This window comes from Myxocyprinus asiaticus, chromosome 11 (genome assembly GCF_019703515.2).
Source record: "Myxocyprinus asiaticus isolate MX2 ecotype Aquarium Trade chromosome 11, UBuf_Myxa_2, whole genome shotgun sequence".
Taxonomy (NCBI): domain Eukaryota; kingdom Metazoa; phylum Chordata; class Actinopteri; order Cypriniformes; family Catostomidae; genus Myxocyprinus; species Myxocyprinus asiaticus.
The window spans coordinates 23,059,327-23,073,177 of NC_059354.1; positions in this window are offsets into that span (position 1 = coordinate 23,059,327).

Here is a 13,851-nt window from a genome sequence, read left to right on the forward strand (position 1 = left end):
TCAAAGAATTCAAAATACTTGGGCTCTGGAGATATTAAAAGACACTTACAGATATTAAAAGTCCCTTACAGGACCGCAGACCACGGTCTCGGTTTGGAAGGAGTGACGGGAGAAATTCAACGCCAACTCTCAAGCATGTCTGTAATGCTGGCGAAAGTCGTGGCGGACTTGGAGGATCTTGCTGTAATATGTCGATCGATTACTGCGATGGAAATTAAATTCACTGAGTTGGTTACAAGAATCAGGGACATCGAGAAACGGATCGAATATCTGGAGTCATCGGAGAGGGAATTAGCTGCTAATCCACTAGCGACCAAGGCAGATTTGCAATGCGTTTTGGAAAAGCTAGAAGACCTTGAGAATCAAAATGGAATTCCTGAGCATGAGGAAGGCCGAGATATGGTGAAATTCCTAGACAAGCTCTTCCTGAGTCTGCTCAACATAACAGGCCATAAGCTGGAAATCGAGTGAGCTTACAGAGTCCCGGCTTAGAGATCGGCTGAGGGAGGCAGGCCCCGATCAATTCTGGCCAAATTTCTAAGATCATCCGATAAAGATCTTGTGTTATGCAAGGTAAGGAGTAAAGGAAGGCTTTCTTGAAAGAACCACAGCATTTTCTTGTTCCCAGACTTTGCGAATTCGACAAGAGGGAAACGTGATCGATTCAAGGAATGCAAGAAACTCTTACATCAATGGAAGATTGCTTTTGCACTGATGTTTCCGGCCAAATTGAGAATAGATACTAAGGATGGCCGCAAAGTATTTACATACCCACAGCAGGCATTGTGTTTCATAGAGACAGTGGGGTGAGTAAGCCATTTGGTGATTTTCATGTTGCCCCCAAGTGAGCTTGATTCACTGAACATACACTTGACTGTCTGGGGAAGCTGGGCACCTTTTTTTGTTTCTTTTTGTGTTGATTCCACCTAGTGGTTGGAGTTTGTTTTGTGTAGTAACACTTCTTCAATAAACTCGAGCATCAACGGAGGATCGCTTTTGCACTGATGTTCCCTGCCAAATTGAGAATAGATACTAAGGATGGCCGCAAAACATTTACATGCCCACAACAAGCACTGTCTTTCATCAAATCAATGGACTGAGGAAGTCATGGTATGTTTCTCATGTTGCTTCCAAGTGAGCTTGACTCGCTGAACATACACTTGACTGTCTAAGGAAGCTGGGCACCTTTTTTGTTTCTTTTTGTGCTGGTTCCATCTAGCGGCTGGAGTTTGTTTTGTGGAATAACACTCCTTCGGGACAGTTTTGGATGAATTTGCATGTTCCTTGTGTTTATGCCTCCTATTGGTTGGAGTTTGTTTTGTGGAGTATTTTTTGCAGGACATTGGAAGGATTAGGTCATCTGCTGCACTCATGAACAGCCGGCTCACTGAACATTCGATTGACTGTCCGAGGAAACTGAATGTTTTTTTGTGTGTGTGTGTGTGTGTGTGTGTGTTGGTTCTGCTAGCGGCTGGAGTTTGTTTTGTGGAGGATCACACCTTCAAGACAGTTTTGTGAATGAATCTACATGTTCTTTGTGTTTATTCTGCCTATTGGCTGGAGTTTGTATTATAGATTTTCTTCTGTTATGTAATTCTGTCTCACAAAATTTGTACAGAAGCACCGGACTTGAGCAATCCGATGGCAAAGTTGTCGCAGGGACTCTCATAGGCATACATGGACAGTTTGATTTTAGAAGGATATACGCCGGTTGGCGCTGTCGTGCGTGGGGTTAATACACACGTTTTTTATTTTTTCTGTTTGTTTGGTTCTGGGGGAAGTTCGGGGTTTGACTGTTGCACTAATATTGGAATGTGGTCTTTATAATTTTATTTTTGGCACACAATCTATTTTTTCTAATATGTCAAAATGTCAAATGTTAATATGAGTGGATTGTCTCTCTCCACGTGGAATGTGAATGGGTTGGGGCACCCCATAAAAAGAAGGAAGGTTATTTATTTTCTTAAACGTAAGAAATGTGATATAGTGTTTCTTAAAGAAATGCATCTTTCCCCACAGGAAGCTGAAAAATTTGGGAAGATATGGGGTGGACATGTTTTCATTAGTTCTGGCTCAAGTAAGAGCAGAGGAGTCATTACAATGATAAGTAAACATCTACAATTCAAATGTCTCAAACAGATTAAAGATAAAATAGGAAGTGTCATTATTGTTTTAGCAGAAATTTAGGTTGATTTTGGCTAATATTTATGCACCTAATGCTGATGATCAGGGCTTTTTTTATAGATCTTGAAGGGATGTTGCAAGCTGTTGGCACTCCTCATGATATAATATTGGGAGGAGAATTTAATCTGTTGATGGATTCAGTCCTTGATCATAGTGAGCAACATTGACGCTTCACAGGATGTGTAAAAATCTTGGTTTTACAGATATTTGAAGACTTTTAAACCCATCTGGGAGGAACTATAACATTTTTTCTTCAGTCCATAAGATTTATTCTAGAATAGATTTTTTTTTTAATTTTTATATCTAAGTCCCTCATTTCATCTGTTGTTGATTGTTCAATTGGAAACATCTTAGTCTCAGATCACGCCCTGGTGAGTTTAGAGGTGTTGCCACATATGGAGAAAAAGAAATCATATAGTTGCCGCTTTAATGTATCCCTTTTGCAAAATCCTGATTTTCAATGTTTATATGGAGACCAACTGGTCCTCAGTAACCTCTGTGAGCGTGGTTTGGGAGGCACTTAAGGCGGTTCTTAGGGGTTGGATCATACAGTATGCCTCATTCATCAAAAAAATCCAAAGCACGAGAACTCGTGGAGTTGGAAGGGAACATTAAAAGTGCCGAGGCATAGCTGAAGCGCCGAATGTCGTCTGATGGCCTCAGAGAATTGACCCGATTGAAATACAGATATAATACTATTTTGTCATGGAAGGTGTAGTTTTGGCTATTCAGGGCAAGACATCCATACTTTGAGTCGGGGGACAAGGCAGGGAAGCTTTATATAGAGAAGCAGATATATAAAGCAGAGAGAGTCTTTTTCTACCATTCCCTCAGTGAAATCTGCTGGTGGTGAAATATTTACCTCAGCCATTGATTATTAATTCCTTTTCTAGGTTTCAGGACACAGAGTTAATTAGTCTAAATCCGAAGCTTTGGCTCTGACAGCATACTCTCCAGAAACGGCTTCCCAGCCGGGTGCCTTCCAGTGGCCCAAACAGGGCAAGTATTTGGGAATTTTATTCCCAGCAAATTTGTCTGATTTAGTTAGAGTTAATTTTGATCCCTTAATAAAAAGGTTTTCGAGCAATGTGGGCAGGTGGGCTTCATTACATTTATCGATGATTGGGAAGGTTAATGTTATTAAAATGAATTCTATTCCAAAATGTAACTACCTGCTACAATCTCTCCCTGTAGATATCCTCCTTTCTTATTTCAAGCACTTTGATAGCATAGCGAAGTCCTTCATTTGGAATGGTAAGCCTCCCAGATTACATAGGTGGGCTAGGCCTACCCAAGATTTTGTTTTATTATTATGCATTCGGTCTCAGACATTTGGCTCATTGATACACGCCCCCCCACCCCCCAAAAGCGGCAGATATTCTGGGAGTGGTGATTACTGCTTTTGGAAAAGGTCATGAGGCATAAGTGTATTACTTCCTGCTAATTCAGAGTCTGGGGGACGGAGCTTTAACTTCTATCATGAGAATATGGGAGAAAGATTTCAACTAGGTATTGGAGGAGGGAGTACGGGCTAGGATTCTAAAAAATGTCAAGTCTGCATCTAGAGACACAAGGGTGTGCCTTATGCAATTCAAGATTTTACATAGATTTTATTGGACCCCCTCTAGATTGTATAGGCTTGGTCTTAAAGACACACCCACCTGCTGGCGATGCCAATCGGAGTATGGAGACGTGACCCATGTTTTTTGGTGGTGTATTGAGATCCATAAATTCTGGTTGAAGGTTCAGAGTTTTGTGTGTGACGTGGTGGGCACTTGGGTTTCATTTTGCCCCTGACTCTTTGTTTTGGGTGATGGGGCGTCATTGATGTGGGGAATTGTCACACAGAGAATTGGGTTCTGACCTGTGTGATGATCACCAGGCAGATTATTTCGAGGGGTTGGAGGTCAGCTGGTGTGCCTCCATTTTGGAGTGGTGTACGGAGATGGGGAGGGTGGCGGCTTTTGAAGAGGTGTCATTTGGAAGATGGGGTAACTTATATTTGTTTGTTGGGAACAAATATAAGTTCCTCGTGTCTTTTGCGAGGAGATTTAATATCTCTGAGAGGAGAATCGGCACATCCCACACAGTTACGTGGAGGAAATAACGATGTTGAAGTGAGGCAGCCGCCTCGCAAACTGTAATACATACCCTTGTTCTGTCATCCTCAGTATCCAGCTGGAAATACCTGCAAGATGGTGCCATGCATCCGCGTAATGAGCCAAATGACACAGGAGCCTCTCTGTGTCTGGTTGTGTGCCGCTCGCCCTTGGGTGAATATGTTTGTTCCCCAAGCACTTGCATCTGTGCTTGCATTCTTTATTGGTTCTTGACATACTCTTGGCACAAAGCCAACAACATTGGAAACATGAACACAATTTTCTTGTTGGGCCCGGGAACCATCCGGGAGAACGATTTAAGCTCTATGGGGACTCAGCTGGACGACCTGGGTCCTCTTGGCGGCTGAAACGAACACGTCCGTGGGCTCTGGTCACCGCTTCATGCCAGTGATGTCAGGAACGCTGCCCCAGTTTGGTGAGAGGCCTCCCACCGGTACGAGGGCGCCACAGGACAGTGACCTTGCACTTGAGCCAGGGTCGCTGGGACTTCACCAGGGGCTCCGTATCCATTTTTCACGGTGGCGGTGCAGTGGGCATGCTGAGTTTGCATGGCTGTTGACCCAAGGAGGAGCATGAGTGAGTGCCTCAGCAGGAGGTGCTTATACACCTGGGACTGCTTCTGCGCCACCTGAAACCTTTTGGTGAAAGCACAAATGGCATCGCGAATAGGCCCTGTTGAGACACTGGGGCGTCTAACGTCATGGTTACTTGTGTAACCTCCGTTCCCTGATGGAGGGAATGAGACGTTGTGTCGATGTAGTGACACTAGGGGTCACTCTTGGGAGCCCGAGACACCTCTGGTCTTTGATAAAAGGCCAATAAAAATTGGCGAGTGGTATTTGCATGCCACTCCCCCAGACAAACGGGTATAAAAGGAGCTGGTATGCAACCACTCATCCAGGTTTTATGCTGAGGAGCCGATATAAGGTCCAGCCATTTCAGTGGGTAGTTCAGCGTTGTGGCAGGAGGGAGACAACGTCTCGTCCCCTCCATCAGGGAATGGAGGTTACACAAGTAAACATGACGTTCCCTGTCTGTCACTCACTCGATGTTGTGTCGATGTAGTGACACTAGGGGTCCCTATACGAAACACCACAATTGGCTGAACTGTGTTACGTGAACTGGCGGTGTGTGGTGGGCAGACTACTGTGTGTGTCATAGCCAGCACACCAGGTCGACACGTAACCTCCCCCAACATAGTTATGAGTGTCGAACGGCCCTTTGGGGACAAGTCATCTACCCAAAAGATAGAGACAGGCTAACCCAGTCGTGGCCTCTTTTCCCCTTCTTTTTTCCACTTCCTAAAAAAGAAGGGGGATTATCCGACTGGGCTGCCAGGTCTAGTCGGGGGGGTGTCCCTCCCAAGGGGAAGACACCGCGGAGACCACACCTCGCCCAAAGGGAGGGGGGGATATTTAAGTGGAAAAATAGGTCACATGGTCTTTCCAACCATGTGGAGAGTCTTCAAGGTAGATCATACCCAACAGGGGAGGAGTTACTACAGACATGGAGACTGGGGCAGAGGGAAGATGCAGTTTGCCAATAGGGAAATGAACTAGCGGAAGATATATATCGCATGGGGTTAGCCTTACAGGGAACCGCCACATGCGGAGCACCTACCCCAGAACAGGACTCTTAGCACGTGTACTGGGCCAGCAGTGAGTCTCTCCAAAAACTCGACTGCCACAGGGCTCGGAGGAAGTCAACCAGGGAACAAAGTGTGTGAACACTACTGGGAATTAATGGTGCACGTCTTCAGATTAAAAGGAGGTGGAAGGCGCTATGTGCAAGCAATTCACCTGACCGGCTATCCCAGGCTTATCCGCTTGTATTGCGTGCCACTACCTGGGACGAAACTGATTCCACCCGGAGGTTTTAGAACCTTGCAAAGGTGTTGGGTGTTGCCCAGCCCGCTGCTCTGCAAATGTCTGTTAGAGAGGCACCCCTGGCCAGGGCCCAGGAGGCCGCTACACCCCTGGTAGAATGGGCTCATAGCCCTACCAGGGGCGGCATGTCCTGGGTGTGATATGCCATAGTTATGGCATCAATGAGCCAGTGGGTGATCCTCTGCTTGGAGACAGCGCTTCCTTTCCGATGTGCACCAAAGAAGACAAAGAGCTGCTTAGAGATCCTAAAGCTCTGCGTGCGATCCAAATAGATGTGTAAATCGCACACTGGACACAGCAACGACAGGGATGGGTCTGCCTCCTCCTGGGGCAGTGCTTGCAAGTTCACCACCTGGTCCCTAAAAGTGGTCATGGGAACCATGGGCACATAGCCCGGTCGGGGTCTCAGCATCACATGAGAGTAGCACGGACTGAACTCCAGGCATGTTTCGCTGACAGAGAACGCTTGCAGGTCTCCTACCCTCTTGATGGAAGTGAGTGCAGTCAGGAGGGCAATCTTCAAGGAGAGTGCCTTAAGCTCGGCTGACTGCAAAGGCTCAAAGGGGGCTCTCTGTAGACCCTGAAGAACTACAGAGAGTTCCGATGAGGGAACGAGGTGCGGTCTGGGGGGATTCAGCCTCCTGGTGCCTCTCAGGAACCTGATGATCAGGTCGTGCTTCCCTTCTCCTCATCCTCCCTGACCTTGCACAGGGTCTGTGCAAGCAGGCTCACTGGGGAAACGCATATTTGCGCATGCCAGGGGGCCAGCTGTGTGCCAGCGCATTTATGCCAAGGGGGTCCTCGGTCAGGGCGTACCGAAGCGGGCAGTGGGGAGGATTTTTGGGAGGTGAACAGGTGCACATGTGCCTGTCCGAATTGACTCCAAATCAGCTGGACCACCTGAAGGTGGAGTCTCCACTCTCCCCTGAGGGTAACCTGTCGTGACAGCGCGTCTGCTGTAATGTTGAGGTTCCCCGGGATGTGAGTGGCTCGCAGCAACTTGAAGTGCTGCTGACTCCAGAGGAGGAGACGGCGGGCGAGTTGTGACAAACAACGAGAGCACAGACTGCCTTGGCGGTTGACATATGCTACCATTGCTGTGTTGCAAAGGCTCAAAGGGGGCTCTCTGTAGACCCTGAAGAACTACAGAGAGTTCCGATGAGGGAACGAGGTGCGGTCTGGGGGGATTCAGCCTCCTGGTGCCTCTCAGGAACCTGATGATCAGGTCGTGCTTCCCTAAGGACTTACCGTCGACTGCGTTGTTGTGTGCTGCTATGGCAGCAACGTACACCTTCGAGGTGGAAGGGGACAGCCTCCCTTCCAACCTCTCCTGCAGGAAGGAAAGCACTGATCTGACTGCGCATCTCTGGGGTCTTCCCATCGGGAAGAACACCACTTAGCGAACAGACGCCACTTAAAGGCATACAGTCGCCTTGTAGAGGGGGCCCTAGCCTGAGTGATCGTGTCTACCACTGCAGGTTCCAGAGGTCTGGTCGCGGGTTACAGATGGTGCTCCATCCCTGAGAAAGAAGGTCCTTCCTCAGGGGAATTCGCCGGGGGGGCGGGCTGTCACGAGGAGCGTGAGGTCCAAGAACCATGTCTGGGCCAGTAGGGTGCTACCAGGACGACCTTCTCCTCATCCTCCCTGACCTTGCACAGGGTCTGTGCAAGCAGGCTCACTGGGGAAACGCATATTTGCGCATGCCAGGGGGCCAGCTGTGTGCCAGCGCATTTATGCCAAGGGGGTCCTCGGTCAGGGCGTACCGAAGCGGGCAGTGGGGAGGATTTTTGGGAGGTGAACAGGTGCACATGTGCCTGTCCGAATTGACTCCAAATCAGCTGGACCACCTGAAGGTGGAGTCTCCACTCTCCCCTGAGGGTAACCTGTCGTGACAGCGCGTCTGCTGTAATGTTGAGGTTCCCCGGGATGTGAGTGGCTCGCAGCAACTTGAAGTGCTGCTGACTCCAGAGGAGGAGACGGCGGGCGAGTTGTGACAAACAACGAGAGCACAGACTGCCTTGGCGGTTGACATATGCTACCATTGCTGTGTTGTCTGCCCGAACGAACACGTGCTTGCCCTGGATCTACAGCCGAAACCTCCGCAGGGCGAGCAGAATTGCCAACAACTCAAGGCAGTTGATGTGCCAATGCAGTCGCGGACCCGTCCACAAGCCGGCAGCTGCGTGCCCATTGCAAACAGAGCCCCAGCCCGTTTTGAAGGTGTCCGTCGTGACCACGATGCGCCTGGAGACCAGTTCTAGGGGAACACCTGCCCGTAGAAATGAGAGGTCGGTCCAAGGGCTGAAAAGACGGTGACAGACTGTCGTGATGACCACGCGATGTGTCCTGCAGTACCATGCCCATCTCTGGACTCGAGTCTGAAGCCAGTGCTGAAGCGGTCTCATATGCATCAACCCAAGCGGGGTGGCCACCGCTGAGGATGCCATATGCTCCAGGAGCCTCTGAAAAAGTTTCAGTGGAACCGCTGTTTTCTGTTCTAACACCTTCAAACAGACCAACACCGACTGGACATGCTCGTTCGTGAGGCATGCTGTCAAAGAGACTGAGTCCAACTCCAAACCGAGAAAAGAGATGCTCTGAACTGGGAGGAGCTTGCTCTTTTCCCAGTTGACCCGAAGCCCTAGTCGGCTGAGGTGTGAGAGCACCAAGTCCCTGTGTGCGCACAACATGTCCCGAGAGTGAGCTAAGATTAGCCAGTCATCGAGATCGTTGAGAATGCCCACCTCCCTTAGTGGGGCAAAGGCTGTCTCTGCGACCTTCATGAAGACGCGAGGAGACAGGGACAGGCCGAAAGGGAGGACCTTGTACTGATATGCCTGACCCTTGAATGCAAACTGCAGGAAGGTTCTGTGTCGAGGAAGGATCGAGACATGGAAGTACGCGTCCTTCAGGTCTACCGCTGCGAACCAATCTTGATGCCGGATGCTCGCCAGAATGCATTTTTGCGTCCACATCTTGAACGGGAGTCTGTGTAAAGCCCGGTTCAGTACTCGCAGGTCCAAGATTGGCCGCAACCCACCGCCTTTTTTCGGTACAATGAAGTAGGGGCTGTAAAACCCCTTCTTCATCTCGGCCGGAGGGACAGGTTCTATTGCGCTCTTCCGTAGGAGGGTAGTGATCTCCACGCAAGGTAGCAGGATTTTTGTCCTTCACCAAGGTGAAGTGCAAGCCACGCATCCAAGTTCCACGCAAGGGGGACCAAAAGGACAACGTCGTCAGACGTACCGGCAGGTGGGGCCTTGTGGCGGGGCGGAGCTCGAGGCACCACACCATGTCGTGACTGTGCTGAATCTAAGGACATCGAAGCACTTACCTGGCTCCTTGTGACCACCCCCGGAACAGTCTGGGACAGGGAAGGAAGAGGGCTGTCCTCATGACCCGTGGAGACTGTCACATCGGGGGTGGATTTGTGCCACAGCTGGGTGCTCAGGGGAGGGAGACCGCCGCTGGAGAACCAAACCTGCCAAATAGAGTGGTGGACGGTGATCGTGATGACGGCCGTGCACACCGGATATGTGACCCAGGGAACAAGGAAACCGCTCTTGCTGAACTCTTGAGTACTGCAGCCACTTGGGCATGCAGCGCAATTTAATGCAAAGGTAAAAAAAATGTCTGCTTACCAGCTCCAGAGCAGCAGGTTTTGTCGTCCCTGGGTCGCCCATCTCAAGGGCGCTTTGAAGCCTTTCACAGGTTCTGGGCAGCCACAAGACGGATGGCATCTGCTTCCTGCAGTGGGCTCCACGCCGGGGCCAGGCCGAAGGGGTGGGCTGCGGCAGCGCCGGTGCAGTCACTGCAGGGGGACGCCCTTGGCGAACTGTAGATGGGGTGCGGGATACTGAGCCACACCGGGGCAGGATATGCCGTATAGCCTCCATCTACTGCTCCACTGTCGAGAACTGCTGGGCAAAGTCATTGACGGCATCGCCGAATAGGCCAGCCTGGGAGATGGGGGCAGCAAGGAATCGTGTCCTGTCGGCCTCACCCATCTCGACCAGGTTGAGCCAAAGGTGGTGCTCCTGGACCACTAATGTGAACATCGTCTGCCCGAGTGACCGTGCCGTGACCTCCGTCGCTCCGCACTGCATCATTGCCATGGACATGTTCTCGCAATGAGAACATGACCATCCATGAATGCTGTCTCCGCGTGAGCAGTGCCCAGACACGAAAGACAGTGATCGTGACTGTCAGAAGGCGAGAGATAACGAGCACAACCAGGAATAACACACAATCTGAAAGTCATCTTTAAAGAGATGCGTCTTTAAAAAGACGTTCCATGTGTGCCGCTCTTTTAGAGAAATATACTCTTTTAGAGAAATATACTCTTATTTCTGCCGAAGCGCCCAGGGGCATTCTCAGCATTGCACCAGTGCAGAGGGGGGAGAAGCCGCTGAAAAGCGCTGTCAGATCCAGCAGATGTGAATGAACAGTCATGGGAATTCAGCTCAGTGAGCATGACCGTTCGGCTCCGAAGAGAAAATCTGAATGAGTGGTTGCATATCAGCTCCTTTTATACAATGCAAATACCACTCGCCAATTGTCATTGGCCTTTTATCAAATTCCAGAGGTGTCTCGGGCTCCCAAGAGTGACCCCTAGTGTCACTACATCGACACAACGTCGAGTGAGTGACAGATAGGGAACAGCATGGATTTGTTCCTGTCACGCACCTCTGACAAATTAAGTCAGAGATGTCGCTCGGCGGACACCAGACTACCCATTGATCTTCTGATGGCTTGGGCGGTGATCTTGGTAGCCCCGAGAGTCATGTCAGTGACAGTGCTGCTCTGTGAAGAACTCTGGATCCGGTCTGCTTGTGTCCATTTCCCTTAGCATATGAGCCTGGTAGGCTTGCAGCACTGCCATGGAGTGCATAGCCGAGCCAGCCTGACCCGCCGACTTGTTGGCCTTGTCCAACTGGGGTGGATTTGGTCCTACAGGGCCTGGATGGGTGAGCTGGCCTGGAGGGGTTGAGGAGGGGAACAGGTGGTCCACTACCACCTCTTCAACTGGGGGAATCAATGTATATCTTCGTTCCTCAGTGCAGTCCAGCGTCGTGAGGGCAGGGGCTCCCGAGACAAGCGTTCGCGCTGAGTATGGCGAATGCCACATCTTCATGAGCTCTTCATGCAACTCGAAGAAGCTCCCTCGTGTGGTCCCTTGGGAGCCACAGAAGGAGCATGGTGGCAGGGGAAGTGACCGGACTCATCCCTCAGAAAGAGGGAGAGCCAAGAGCACAGCGTTTTGAGTCTCACAGTGTGCGCAGTCTGACCCACCGAGCGCCACCTCTGCGTGAGCTTGACCCAGGCAGAGGACACAGTGCTCATGCCCGTCGGACAAGGGGATATTCTGTTCACACAGCAAAAAAGAAAATGTATGAAACGTAATTTCCTGTTGAGGCCCATGGGCTGTAGAATTATCCCAGTGGTGTGATGAAAGTGGCGAAGATGTCTTATCCGCCCGCTTTCCACAGGAGGAAATATTCCAACACGGCTGTTCAGTGGTTTCCGCTATCACAGGGGGTAAAGGAAAACTCAGATCCACCCATTGTGAGAGGTGCAGTCTTGACAGTGACTCTACTAGAAGAAAATCAAATTTTTCGTGCAGAGTAAGATAGAGAGAGATTATCTGCACCCTAAAGGAGAAAATTCAGAAGAGATAGCACTGTGCACCACCGTTATATATGCCCGCTGTGCGCGCAAAGGAGGCCGAGCCAATTCGCTCTCTGCCAATTAAAATTGCCGAGATTTTAAAAAGTTTCAGAGATTGGCTACACCTGCGAGGATAACCCCATAGTGTCAGTTATGATCAGGGTTGGGTTGTAACGGAATACATGTAATTGCATTACGTATTCAGATTACAAAAAGGTATAAAACTGTATTCAGTCCCTGTTACATTTTCAAGCATCTGTATTCAGAATACAGTTACTTTAAAAAATTTTGTTAGAATACTTTTAGAATACTTCTCTCATAATGAACACAAAATAATTTCTTGTCAGTCAAATGAGAAACTTGATTGTTTTTCTGAAGAACGCAGATGCGAGCTGCAAACGCGTCTTCTCGCTCTCTCATCCCCAGATCAGCAGCAGCGCGTGACTGCAGCGTTGCCAGGGTTTCATGCAAAATTGGGCTAATTTGAAAACACAATCATGGGTTAAAAAATGACGACAGGAAAACGTAATGTAAATATCTACTGTAAAATTTGTGACTTATAGACGTATGGGGCTAGTTCAGTGTGACACATATTAACATACAGGCATATTAATATTATTTCTCACTTAAAAAAAAAACTCATACAAAGTGATTCACAAAAAATATAAAACAACAACAAAAAACAAAAACAAAAACAAAAAACAAAGGATAAGTAATAGAATCAAAAGCACACAAAATAAAAGTGTTGGTAATAAAAGAGATAGAAAACTAAATGTGTAAATCAACATAAATATGGAAATATGCAAGCAAGCCTTGTTAAAACTTATCACTTATCTCGAAAATAAATATGGTTTATTTGCATTTCTTATCTAATTTTGTGTCAAAATGTATTATTCTTGGTCAGTCCAATCAAATAATGGGTTAAGAAAAAGATTAAAATGATGTTAAAATATTAAAATATTGTAGTTGACCACAAACTGCCTTCTGTTTGTCTTCTTCCTTCCATAAAGAAAAACATTAGTGTCCAACTCCACATCTAATTGAAAGAAACTAGCTATTTAGATTCACTTACAGTAGATTAGTTAAAAGTGGAGGTGTAGCGCCTTAGATAAGATAATAATGACATATCATGCTTAATTCCTCCAATTGTGCCTTGCCTTTATAAATATGTATTCTAAATAAATTCTTGTATTCTGAATACATTACTTTTAATGTGATGTATTCGAAATACTTTACTGAATACATTTAAGAGAGAGTATTCAGCCCAGAATACTTTCTTAAAGTAATCCACCCAACCACGGCTATGATGCAGCATTCATGTCTGAATTAAAAAGGAACTGTTTGCCAGTGGGGTAAGAAAAAAAAAGTCTTACATCAGTCTTGAATTAAGCTTATTTTTCTTATTTAACATTTTCTAAGTGGTAAACACTTTTCTTGTTTCAAGCATGTATGAGTTTAATTCAAGATATATTCTCTGAAAACAAGTCTTAATATCTTATGCAGTATTGCTTCTCAAGTAAATTCATCTTATTTTAAGGATGTTAAGATATTGTTATTGGGAAAAAAAAAGACCAATACTTAAGAAAAATAAATAAATAAATAAATAAATATATATATATATATATATATATATATATATATATATATATATATATATATATATATATATATATATAGTTTATTTATTTATTTTTAATTTATTTATTTATTTTTTGGCAGTGAACCAGATGGAAAATGTTTACCAAATAAATCAGTCTGCTCATTACTTTTGAACCATTCAGCCTAATATTAGGTTCTCCCATTCTCTGGCTCTTTGGGTCATGCTTAATTTGTTGCATATTCTGGCCTTTAAGTGCTTGGCCCCTTAATTTATTTTATTTGCTTTTGATTTATAAAAAAAAAAAAAAAAATCTCATGTTATTTACACTTGTGTGCAAATCAGATGAAATATTATCTTGAACAGACATATTCTAATATAATAAATAAAGAATAT